General features: G+C 54.3%; 1 protein-coding gene across 1 annotated transcript in view; it reads right to left on the bottom strand.

Moving 5' to 3' along the window:
• The window catches only part of CPLX1 (complexin 1), a 32,034-nt gene that overhangs the window by 5,789 nt on the left and 13,637 nt on the right, over nucleotides 1–12,608 (bottom strand). The window lies entirely within an intron of this gene.

Below are 12,608 nucleotides of genomic sequence, written 5' to 3'. Positions count from 1 at the left end.
GGATGTGTGTGTACTTGTGTGTGTGTGTGTGTGTGTGTGTGTGTGTGCTTGCTTGCAGCTGAGGATGTGTGTGTATGTATGGCGTGTGCGCGTGCCCGCGTGGGCCCGGGAGCCCCTGGCGTGTATCCCCTCTGGCTCTCGTGTCCAACAAGCTCAGCCTTCCGAAGGTGCTGGAAGGAGTGGCTGAATGCACGAGCACGGGGGCTCGGGGGTTCGGTGTCTGCAGAGGCTCCCAGCAGGGGCTGAGGGCGGCGGGCAGAGCGGCTGGGGGCCGTGTGCCGTAGCACCAAGGCCCTAATTTCTCTGCGGCACCAGCCACCACTTTTCTCATGAGCTCCTGATTCACAGGCGACAACAAAACACCTTCCCGGACGCCCTCCGTGACTCGGCCCATAGGACAGAGACGCGTAATTACAGCCTCAGAGCTCGGCTGGCACCGCAGTGGGCCCTGGCCCCCGGTGGCTGCTGGGAGCGGAGCGGCCCCCCCTCACAGGCACCGTCGGTGGGCGCCGATCTCAGCCCGGGGCGGTCAGCCCGTGGGGGCGCCCCCGCATGGCCAGTGGGAGGGAGGCAGCCGTTCCGTCACCCCTGCAGGCTTCCTGGGAACTGGCCGCATCCGTAACGGGTCCACCTACCCCAGGGCTCCCCTGTGCCTGCCATCCACCCCCTGTGACCCTGAGCGAGGGCCAGTGACTGCCCAGCCCCACTCCCACCCTTCCATCGGCCTCGCCGGCACCGGCCCCTGAGGGTCTTGCCTCTGTCCTCCGGTCCCGTGATGAGCCCTCACAAGCACGGCCCAGGGCTAGCCGAGTCCACGCCTTGGGCACGAACAGTGAGGTGGACAGCGAGGTGGAGACACACAAGAACCCCTCAGGTAAGTTTGTGAAGGTGGGCGCTGACACGACTGCCCCTCTCCAGAAGGGCCCCCATCCCCACACTGGCATTGAGGCCCAGCTCCGTACTGCCCCCTTCTCTCCACATGCAGCGACTCCATGTTCTGATCCTCTCCTTCCATGTCCTTGTACTACCGCACTCACGTGATACTGCACAGGTACGTGTAGCGCTGAACCTGGAGAGAGTCCCCTCCCTGCAGATATCTGTGCCATATGCTGCTTTTGCCTGTTACTCGGGAGTGATACCCCCCCCCCGCCCCCGCCCCACCCGGTGAGCAGAGGAAGAAGTTTGGAAGGCCACCAGCTATTGGTGGCAATAGGACAACTCTTTGATTGAGTGCTCTGGGCCGAAAACTAGATGTTTGTCAGGCTGGGCCACACCTACACCGTGGGCCTTCTTAGCTGCTGGAAACTACCACAGGGTCTCGGGGGATGGAGAGGCTAAGGGCCACTTGCCACCATGTCACTGTGAGGACAGGGAGTCCTCCCAGACTAACAGAAAGCTAAAACCTCAGGGTCAGTTTTCAGGCACATCTGCAGAATTCTGTAAAGCATATTTGAAGCCAGTGTTTCAAGGGAAAGCAGGTCATAGAGTCTAGTCACTGACTCTTCCAATAGTTGCCCAGATGACGAAGCAGATTCTCTGTGCCTCCTGGCGCTGCTGCTACCTCTGGCGGGGGCGGGGGGGTGGGGGACAGGAACAAACTCCCACAATCCAGGGAGCAGCTGCAACTTCCCCCACCTCTTTGGCCTGTTGGCCAACCAGAGCATCAATGTACATCTCCCCTCTTGAACAAGCTAATTCACACTAAAGTGAGAGTGACCAGCTGCTTTTCCTCCCTCCTAGGAAGGACTGATGTCTTAAAGCAGAACTGGTAAACCTCTCCTGGGAGGGGTGAGGGCTGCGGGGGCGCCCTTACTTGGCGGCCTCTAAACCCGCTTCTCCAACGCATCACATGGGCTATAGGCCTAGTGATCAAATATGCATTTATTGGGCACCAGCTGTGTGCTGAGCTCTGCTATACCAGGTGTGGGCCTGGGAGGGGAGGCTTGCCTAGGACCCTTCTGGCTCTGAGTTTCATGGGCTCCCCAGGGTCCCTGGCGTTCTTGTCTTGCCTCTAGTTGAGCTCTGGGTGGGTCCATTTGGCCAGAGGGTTAGGGAAAGCCAAAGGAGGAGCTAGTCCCTCAGTCGGAAGGGTGGCCCTGGGAGGCTGGATGGCCTCTCCTAGACCAGGGTAAGGGGACCAGAGGTCACTGCAGCGGTGTGGATTCGTGCCACACCGGCCGGCTGCGAAGCCACTCACTGTCTGAATGGGACCACCCTTTGGGGCATCCACGGTGCCATGTGGCAAGGACCACTGGCCCCCCACCCTCCCCTGCATGGCCTCCACTGCTGCGCAAACACACTTCCGGAAGCCCCACCTGGCTGGGAATTCGAAAGGCAGCCGGCGCCACGGCAGAAACCGTGGGAAGCTTGTTCCTGGCACAGAAACCCAACATGCCATTTGCTGTCCTGGCGCAGAAGCCGGGGCGGCCAGGCTAGCTCGGCCAGGGCGGGGCTGCCGGCGGTGACGCCTAGGGGGTCCCTGCTCCAGAGCCACCAGCCACATTTACAGATGAGGAGACCGGCACGGGGCACTTCCACCCCACGCTCAGGGTCCAAAGTCTCTGACTGCGGAAGGTGGGTGGTATCTGAGGCTGGGGGTCCCGCAGCCAGGGTCCCACGCTGGCCCCCAGGGGCATCAGCATGGGAGAGGGGGTGGAGTCTACCCCATCTTTTCCGTCACTCTTCTCTGAGCCCGAGTTTCCCAGGTGAGAAGTGAGAAACCAGTGCCTGGGGTTGGGGGACGCAGACCCAGCTCAGGACGAGGTGGGGGCATCTTTCCACTCAGGAGTGGGTCCTGTACTTGGCGGCGGTGGGGGGGGGGGTGGCATGCAGAAATCCAACAACAGCCAGAGAGGGCCACTCACTGAGGTTCACAGAACGCCAGTGATGAGAAAGCATGAGCAGGGGGTCTGCATGCCCACCCAGCCGGTGGGAGCTGCCAGGCCCTGCCCGGGCCCCTACCTGCCCCAGTTCTGCCCACTCCCTCTGCCCACAGCCCCACCCGCCAGATCCTCCTCCCTCGATGCCCCTGCCAACATAAGAGCACTCCCCTCAACTCTCAGAAGTTTTCTCTGCAGGCCTGGGGAGGCAGGGGCGGAGTTACAGGCTCTGACGTTCCTACCTCAGGGCCTTTGCACTTGCTGCCCTTCCTTGAGCTCGTTTTCCAGAACTTTGTCCACTACTCCTGACCCAGTATCTTCCCAGACAGCCTTTCCCGGGGCTCCTCGCATACACTAGTCACCCCTGTAGTCAGAACCCTGCTCAGTGTTCACTACCATGGTGGGTTCATTTATGGTACCTTATACGTAATTGAAAGTATGCATATTTAAATAATACATAAGCCAATCAACATATGTTGATTTTTGAAACTTCATTTTGAAATAGTTTCCGATTTACAGAAGTCACGCAGGTGCTACAAAGGGTTCCTGCACATACCTGACCAGATCCTTCTAATGTCAACCATAACACCTTCATCAAAACCATTATAACGACACAGGTACGACACTGTGAAGTGGACCACAGACTTTGTTTGAATGTCACCACTTTTTCCACTACTGTCCCTTTCCGGTTCCAGGATCCAATCCAGGATTCCGTGTTGTATTTGGATGGAAGTCAGTTTTTATTTATTTTTATTTTGGTTTTTTTTAATTTTTTTTTTCAACGTTTATTTATTTTTGGGACAGAGAGAGACAGAGCACGAACGGGGGAGGGGCAGAGAGAGAGGGAGACACAGAATCGGAAACAGGCTCCAGGCTCCGAGCCATCAGCCCAGAGCCCGACGCGGGGCTCGAACTCCCGGACCGCGAGATCGTGACCTGGCTGAAGTCGGACGCTTAACCGACTGCGCCACCCAGGCGCCCCTGGAAGTCAGTTTTTAAAAAGAGAAAAGTGTTTTTTAACTTGAAGTAACTCTATAGGAAAAATTACAAAATTTAATGAAAAACTAAAAAATATCTAAACAAATAAAGACACTTGTCACATTCATGGCTGGGGAGACTCCGTAACTCAGCACTCAGTTCTCCCCAAAGTGAGTTACGGATGGGTGTGATCTCGATCACACCCCCAAGAGTTAGACAGGAAATTCTGTGAAGTTTGACAAGCTAAGAGTTTTGCATACAAAGAGCTAAAAGTCCCCTAATGGTCAGGACAGAAAGCTGAGGGAAGAGCCAGGAAGAAGACAGGACCCAGTAGACAGCAGCCTGGTTGTGGTACAGGGGAGGAACGCAGAAAAAAGGGATTGGAGAGGAGAGCCCATCCGCAGACCCACAAACACACAGACACGGGACTGGGACACCGGTGACAGAGGCAGGGCCTCAGAACCCTGGAGAAAGAACCAGATTTCCCTAAATGGGGCGGGGATAACTGAGATTTTGGTGGGGAAGCAGGACACTGGACTCCTGTGTGGCAGGACAGATTCTTGTCGATTATAGATCTGAACATGAACCCAAAATGAAAACGGGAAAGAGAAGACACCCTCCTCAGCCAGGTACCACTATCTGAAATGATAATTTATTAGCTTTTTTCTTGTCAGTCTCGGCCGATAGAAAGTGAGCTCTATGAGAGCAGGGACTGACCACTCGCAGCTGTGCCCCCACCACCTAGAACGGCATCTGGCACATAGTAGGTGGTCGACAAATACCTGGCAAATAATGAACTTAAAAAAATTGTTTAAATATGTATCATGCACTCAGCCACAAATAAAGTCTTAACAAACCCTTCGGCTAATGTCATAGTCCGTGATGAAATACTGCTCCATAACAAAGCTGCCAGGACAACTCAAGAGGGAAGGACAGCCCTCTGCCAAGCGGCACTGAAACCATTAGGATCCCCAGGCCAACAAATGCGCCAGTTTCTTCCCTCGCCTCACTCCTATACAAAGCTCAATCACAGACCCAACTGTAAAAGCTAAAATTCTAGAACTACCGGAAGTAAACATAAGAGAACAACCTCTGTGAGCCTGACTTCCACGAAGTTCTCACATAAGTGAGACTTGAACCTTAGAAGAGTAACCGGGCTTCATCAGCATCCAAGACGGAGCTGCCCCAGGTCCCGCTGCGCCCCGCCCTGCAGGCCGCAGTGACAGGTGGGGCAGGGGGCTCCCTGCAAGGAGTTCTGCTGAATTTCATGAGAAAACACACATACCAAGTTCTGCTGGTGACGTGGCCACACACCTAAAGGACTCGTGACATCCAGGGAAAATGTGGTCGAACGGCTACATGAGATACTTACAGATACACATTAATCGCCGATACATAACCGTGCGTGATGTGGATCGTCCTTCCGACGGAAACTGCAACAATTCTTTCTTCTTTCTTTCGTTGGGGTTTGGACCAATCAGGATTCACACGGTTGTAGTACAACCGTCAGGGAAGAGCTGCCCCACGGGCCAGAGGGAAAAACGCACCCTCGCCGTGAGTCCCAGAAACGTCTGGGGAGCTTCAGACAGTGCAAAGGTCATCAGGTCGGAGTGGTTTTAAACGTGACAATGGCCACTGCAGGGGCGGGGGGGGGGGGATGCTGGGCTGTGCCCTGTCACAGCCTCCGGGCGGGGGGGGGGGGGGTGGTCACAGCAGTGTGGGCGACCTGACACTCTCCAGCACGTTTCCTCTCGAGTCCCCCCGACTTTCAACCCTGCACCCTATCCGTCCACAACAGTCCCATTAAAACAAACGCTCAGCCAGGTGCAGACAAGAGTATCACAGACGCCTTGTTTGGAAAGCCCGCAGACAAAAGCCCTCTGTATGAACATACCCATGTTTTCCGATTATCGAAAGACAGAAGAAAGGATCAGTAGGTTACAAACCTAAACCCTGAACAAAATAGCATGAGTCCTTTTCAAACTCATGGAATGTTGGCAAAATGTATCAAATGTTGCTCTACATCACGATGAGACCCCACTTTACAGCCGTGACTATTACAAAATAATAATAGTTTAAAAAGACGAAAAACAGAAAGCAAGCCTTGGCGAGGGTGTGGGGAAACCGGGAGCCTGCGTGCTGTCCGTGGGAATGTAAAACAGTACAGCCACTGCGTGAAAAAATCAGAGCGTCCCCCTGTGACCCAGGAAGGGTTCCCCTAGGTAAATGCCCCAAAGGACTGGAGACCGCAGTATTCACAATAACCGACAGGTGGAAACAGCCCAAATGTCCCCCAGCAGATGGCTGGACAAACAATGTGGTCCATCCACACAATGGAATATTACTCAGTCTGAAACAAGAATGAAATTCTGACACCTGCCACCACACAGATGACCCCTCAAAATGTCACACTGGGTGAAATACCCCAGACAAAGAAGAACCAATACAGCAGGGTTCCACTTATATGAGATCCTCCAAATGGCAAAGTCATAGAGACAGAAGGTGGATGGTGAGGGCCAGAGCCGGAGGGGGGGTGGGGAGTCACTGAGCAATGACGACAGAGTGTCAGTTTGGGACGACGAGATGGAAGGGGCGGTGGTGCCGCAACACTGTGACTGTCCTCAATGCCACTGAGCCCCCAGCAAAACATGGGCAAAATGGCACACGTTACACTATTGATATTCATCACAAAAAAAGAGAAGCATACAATTGAAGTTTAGTTATTTATTTATTCTGAGAGAGAGAGAGAGTGCAAAGGGGTGGGGCAGAGACAGAGAGAGAGAGCAGGGGAGGGCAGAGAGAGAGCAGGGGAGGGCAGAGAGAGAGCAGGGGAAGGGCAGAGAGATCAGGGGAGGGGCAGAGAGAGAGCGGGGGAGGGCAGAGAGAGCAGGGGAGGGGCAGAGAAAGAGAGCAGGGAAGGGACAGAGAGAGAGAGCAGGGGAGGGCAGAGAGAGAGCAGGGGAGGGCAGAGAGAGAGCAGGGGAGGGCAGAGAGAGCAGGGGAGAGCAGAGAGAGAAAAAGAGGGCAGGGGAGGGGCAGAGAAAGAGAGAGAACGGGAAAGGCAGAGAGAGAAAAAGAGCAGGGGAGGGGCAGAGAGAGAGAGCAGGGGAGGGGCAGAGAGAGAAAAGGAGAGCAGGGGAGGGGCAGAGAGAACAGGGAAGGGGAGAGAGAGAGAGGAGAGACAAAGAGAATCCCAAGCAGACTCCATGCTGCCAGCACAGAGCCCGACGTGGGGCTCGGTCCCATGACCCTGGGATCGTGACCTGAACCGAAACCAAGAGTCATATGCTCAACTGACTGAGCCACCCAGGCGCCCGAGGAATACAAATTTAAAACAAGTGTAATCTTACGTCTGAGAAAACAGCCGTCAAGCTGCGGAGACAACCTCACTGCAACAGCAAAGCAGGAGTAAGGCCACGTCTCTGACAGCCTCCTGGAAGTGGACAGCCTGATAAACAGTGGCACCAGGAACACGCGCCCCACCCCCCGGGCCGCTGTGCACGCGAAACCTAATGACAAATGCGCTAGAAGCTCTGGGTAAAACCACGACTGTGCGTGTCTGGGACCTGGAGCTAGGAGGCCCGAGCGCACCCCGACCCCAGGGGCAGCCGGTGCTGCAGACCCCGGACCGCGCCTGCATCGGCCAGAACACACACAGAGAATCGCACGGCCGCTTCGCGTCTCCGGAGGAAGAACCGGGGAAAGCAGAAGGCCGGGGTGGGCACAGCCAGCAGCAAGGAGAGTGCGTGAGGAAGACGACACGGGTCAGGCTGGCGGCTCAGGGGCCGACCTTGACATACGGTAGGTAGGGCCGCTCGGGGCGAGAAGATAGAAAGAAAGCACAAAGATGACAAAATTAGGGAAAACGAGGGAGAAATGGCGCCGCAGATCGAAAGGACACGAAAACGATCAAATGATATTTCGCGCACCGTATTCTAATACGTCTGTAAACGTGAATGAGGCAGATTTTCTGAAGAATGTTGTCAAAAACTGAGAACTATGTCTAAGAATTCACAGATGGAGTCTTTCAAACATTCAAGAAACAGATAATCCCGATGATATTTAAAATGTTCTTGGAAAGGAGAAAAAAGAAGGAAATTCCCCAGGTTATTTTTGTGAAATCTGCATAAGAACGATGCCAAAATCTGGCACAGAGAGCGAGCGGTGGGCCAGCTCCTACGTGACAGTGTGAAATGCTAAACCAGAGACAGGAAGGGAAGCTGGCGTTTCTTACAGAATTTGTTCGCAGGGGGGCCATCTTGGGGAAGCGAAGACGGTTCCACGTTGCGAGAATACCCTGCTGCCACCGTGCACAGGCCGTAGCGAGCAGGGCTCCGAGGCTCCAGCAATGGCCTGCCTCCTCTCCTACAGGAGGCCCGGAGCCGCCGTGCCCCTCCTCCCCCGCAGCCAGGGGCCGCGTGCGCTGCCCCTCTCACTCTCCTCCAGCGGGAGGTCCCCGAGGCTGCTGAGACGCCTGCCCCGCCTGTCCGCTGCCACCTGCCCCCCCCCCCCCCCCCCCCGCCGTCCCGGTTCCAACCGAGACCTAGGTTCTGGTCCGCGTGCACGACCGCCGCAGACACGTGTCCTCGTATCACAACCTGTTTTTAAAACAGTCGTGGAGCCAGTCGGCATCGCAGAAGTCATGCAGTTTGACAGCTGTGCACGTCCCTGGAACCATCACCATGACCGAGGTGACGGACACGTCGGTTCCCCCAAGGTTCCAGGCGGCCCTGTGCAACTCCTCCCACGAAACCGGCCCAGACGACCGCTGACCTCCTCTCCGTCCTCAGAGACTAGGGCGTGTTCCCTAGAACTCCGGATAAGTGCAGTCATACCACAGGCCGGAACCGGGGAGGCGGGTCCGTTTCCATCCACTGCGCCTAACACTTTGACGCCACCGTGCGTATCAACAGCTCCTCGAATTGGCCCGTGACACAGATGCACGTGATCAGTCTCTGCACTCGCCTGCCCGTGCCCCGTGCACATCCGGGGTGTTTCCAGTTTGGGTCTTTGGTGAATAAGTTGCTCTGAATGGGCGTGGACGTGGGCCTTCAGCTCTCTCGGGCAGATCCTAGCAGGGATTGCCGATTGTATGGTACATTTAGGGTTCATTTCTGAAGAAACGCCAAACTCTTTTCCAAAGTGCTTGCACCACAGTAAAGTCCAGCAGCGCCGAGCAAGGGCCTGCGTTTCTCTGTGCCCTTGTCCACATCTGCTGTTGTCCGTTGAGATTCCAGCCGTCCAGGTGGCCGTCGAGGGCTATCAGCTCATGGCTAACAGTGTTCAGCAGATTTTTATGTGCCTAATAGCTATTTTTATATCTTCTTTGGTGGAATACCTATTCAGATTCTTTGCACACTTTCAAAAACAAACTTATGTTAGATTTACAGAGAAACGTTGGAGGAAGACAGCACAGAGAGTTCTCACATACCCGCACCCAGTGTCCCCTGTTAACACGTTACATTAATGTGATACATTTATCACAATTAACAAGCCACGCTGGTGATGATACTATTAACTGAGGTCCATGCTGTGTTCAGACGTCCTTAGTTTTCGCCTGATGTCCCTTCTGTCCCAGCACCGCATCCAGGGTGTCCGGGACACCATGTGACATTCAGCTGTCACGTCTCCTTTGGCTTCTCTTGGCTGACGGTTTCCCAGGCTTGCTTTGTTTTTGATGACCTTGACAGCTTCGAGGACTTTTCAGGAATTTTCTGTCTCACAATTAGGGTTTGTCTGCTGTTCGTTCTCATGGCCGGACTGAGGTTATGGGTTTGGGAAGGAAGACCCCGGAGGGGGAGTGTCCTCAGCACATCACCTGCAGGGCACCTGCTACCAACATGTGCCATCACGGTGATGTGACCTCGACAGTGCGGCCCAGCCCGCTTACAAAGTGAGCATTAGGGTCCCCGGTCTTGCTTCTGCTGGTGTTACCGAATGGCGGGAGTTCTTTATGGATTTTGGATACAAGTCCAATTTTCTCGATCTTAAAGAGCTAGCTTTGGTTTTCTTTTTCCCTTTTTCATTCATTTCTGCTCTGAACTTCATTGCTTCCTTTCTTCTGCTTACTCTGGGTTTCATTTGCTGTTCTTTTCCTGGGTTCTGATGTTAGAAGCTGAGGCTAACATGGGAGACATTTCTTCTTTTTGAATAGGGGTGTTTAGGGACATGTTTCCCTCTAAACACCACGTTAGTGAATCCCACAAATTTTGATGGATTTTTTTTTCATTTCCATTCTGTTCACAACACCTTCTAGATTCTCTTTAGACCCACGGGCTACTTCAGAGTGTGTTGTTTAGTTTCCAAATACTTGGGGGGATTTTCCAGATGTCCTTTACTTCTCGTCCCACGCCACCGTGGCCACCATGGTCAGAGAACGGAATCTTTCACATTCATCAAGACTTGTTTTATGGCCCAGAATACGTTCTAGCTTTGTATGTGTCCCGTGTGTATTTGGGAAGACCGTGTCCTGTATCGTCGGGAGTGCTCTCCAGATGTGAAAGCTCAGGTTCGCTGACAACGTGGGGAGTCTCGTGGACCCCACTGTTCTCCTGCCTGTTCCATCAGCTGCTGGGCGTCTCCACTCCGACTCGTGGGTCTGTTCGTCCTTTTCGCTGTCTATCCGCCCGTTTTCACGTATGTGTTTCGGAGCCCGTACGAGTTGTGGAAGCAGGTGAGACGATCTCCTCCTTTCAACCTGTCAGCATCTTTGTCACCAAGAGAGGGTTTCCATCATCCCTGGTAACGTCCTCTGCTCTGCAATCTACTTTGTGGCCAGTCCAGCTTTCTTTTGATCAGTATCAGCACGCTTTATCTTTTCCATGTTTTTACTTTTACCATATTTATGTTTTTATATTTAAAGTGAGTTTCTTCTAGGGGCGCCTGGGTAGCTCGTTTGGTTGAGCGTCCGACTTCGGCTCAGGTCACCATCTCGAAGTCTGTGAGTTCGAGCCCCGCGTCGGGCTCTGTGCTGACGGCTCAGAGCCTGGAGCCTGCTTCTGACTCTGTGTCTCCCTCTCTCTCTGCCCCTCCCCCATTCATGCTGTCTCTCTCTGTCTCAAAAATAAATAAACATTTTTTAAAAATCTTAAATGAGTTTCTTCTAGGTAGCATAAGTTGGGTCTTGATTTTCTTTTTTTTTTTTTTTTAAGTTTATTTATTTATTTTGAGAAACAGAAGGAGAGAGAGAATCCCAAGCAGACTCCGCATTGTCAGCACAGAGCCCGACATGGGGCTCGAACCCACAAACTGTGAGATCATGACCTGAACCAAAATCAAGAGTTGGACGTTCAACCAACTGGACGATCCAGGTGCCCCAAAAGTTTATTTTTGAGAGACAGAGAAAATCAGAGTGCAAGCAGGGCAGGGGCAGAGAGAAGGAGACACAGAATCCGAAGCAGACTCCGGGCTCTGAGCCGTCAGCACAGAGCCGGACACGGGCTCGAACCCACGGACCGTGAGATCGTGACCTGAGCCGGAGTCAGACGCTCAACCCACTGAGCCACCCAGGCGCCCTGACAACCTCTGCCTTTTAATGAGAGTGCTCCAATAGCCACAGCAGAAAAGGCCATGAACCCCACCGCATCTGTCAGAGCGGGGAGAAGGGACAGCTTACCCGCCGACTTCCGTGTTCCTCTGGTCCTGCCTAACGAAGCCCCAGAATAAGACAAGAGAGAATCAAAGTGTCTCCGCAACTTGAGCGCATCTGGAGCAAAGCTCGTGAACACATTTAGGAAAACAAAAACATCTAGCATGTAACAGGGTGAAACTCAGAAGGTCTGGCACCCAGAGAACAATCAGCAGACAGGCCAGCAAGTGGGGCAGGGCAGCTCGTGACAGAGACACCACCCCAAACCCCGACGTGCCAACCACGTAAACGCATATGATGAGACATCCCGAGCAGCACAGAGTTAAGTGGCACATAACAAGCATAGAAAAGCATTAGTAAGTGAGAGAAAATTACCTAAAGCGTGTGATTCGTGAACACGGCAACTACAAGTCACGTGTTGAACGCTGTGTTCAGTAAGTGAAAGACGTTGAACGAAGACCAATTGGAAGTGAGAGCATTCTGTCCATTCAAGCAGCTTCACAGAATCCCGTGTGGGGAGCGCGTGTGTGACGTCCATCACGGAGCGCTGTCGGGGACGAGGGTTTGTGTGATCTTTCGGGGGGGGGGGGGGGCGCGTGTCAGAACAGGTGCGGCCGTGCACCTGCTCCTCCCACCTCGTGCTGGTGCCGGCAGGGACGAGCGGCTCCCCCAGAGACCCCTCCTCCCGCAGCCGTGGCGCCAGCGCCTCCGATGACACACAAGTCACCTCTCGCGTGGCGCCTACCACTGCCGGGCGCGGTGTTTCACCCACTTTGTGCTCCTCCGTTTCCCACACCGAACAGATGTTTCATCAACACAGACACCGTCTCCGCGTCTGGCTCACGGCAAGAACACGGTAAATAGCGACGACACGACAGGGTGAAAGCGCGGGGATGTCCACGCATCGCGGTTCACGAGAGCAAAGCCCCGGGCCCGTGACGCACAACACTTGTGTCGGGTAGGTCGATGGCGGTGAACCCGTGCAAGCTCACACCGGGCGTCCGGACACTGGGCAGGAGAACTCTGACCGTCCGTAAGCCACGTGCCCTCGCACTGATGGGTCGAACACACGTGCCTGTCGACGGCCTTTGCAGACGGGAGGAAAGAAATGTAAGAGTATCACCACACGAGGCCGCGCAGAACAGGCGAGGAGAGAACAGGTA

This window comes from Lynx canadensis, chromosome B1, assembly GCF_007474595.2.
Source record: "Lynx canadensis isolate LIC74 chromosome B1, mLynCan4.pri.v2, whole genome shotgun sequence".
Classification (NCBI taxonomy): domain Eukaryota; kingdom Metazoa; phylum Chordata; class Mammalia; order Carnivora; family Felidae; genus Lynx; species Lynx canadensis.
This window is presented reverse-complemented; position numbering and strand designations above follow the sequence as displayed.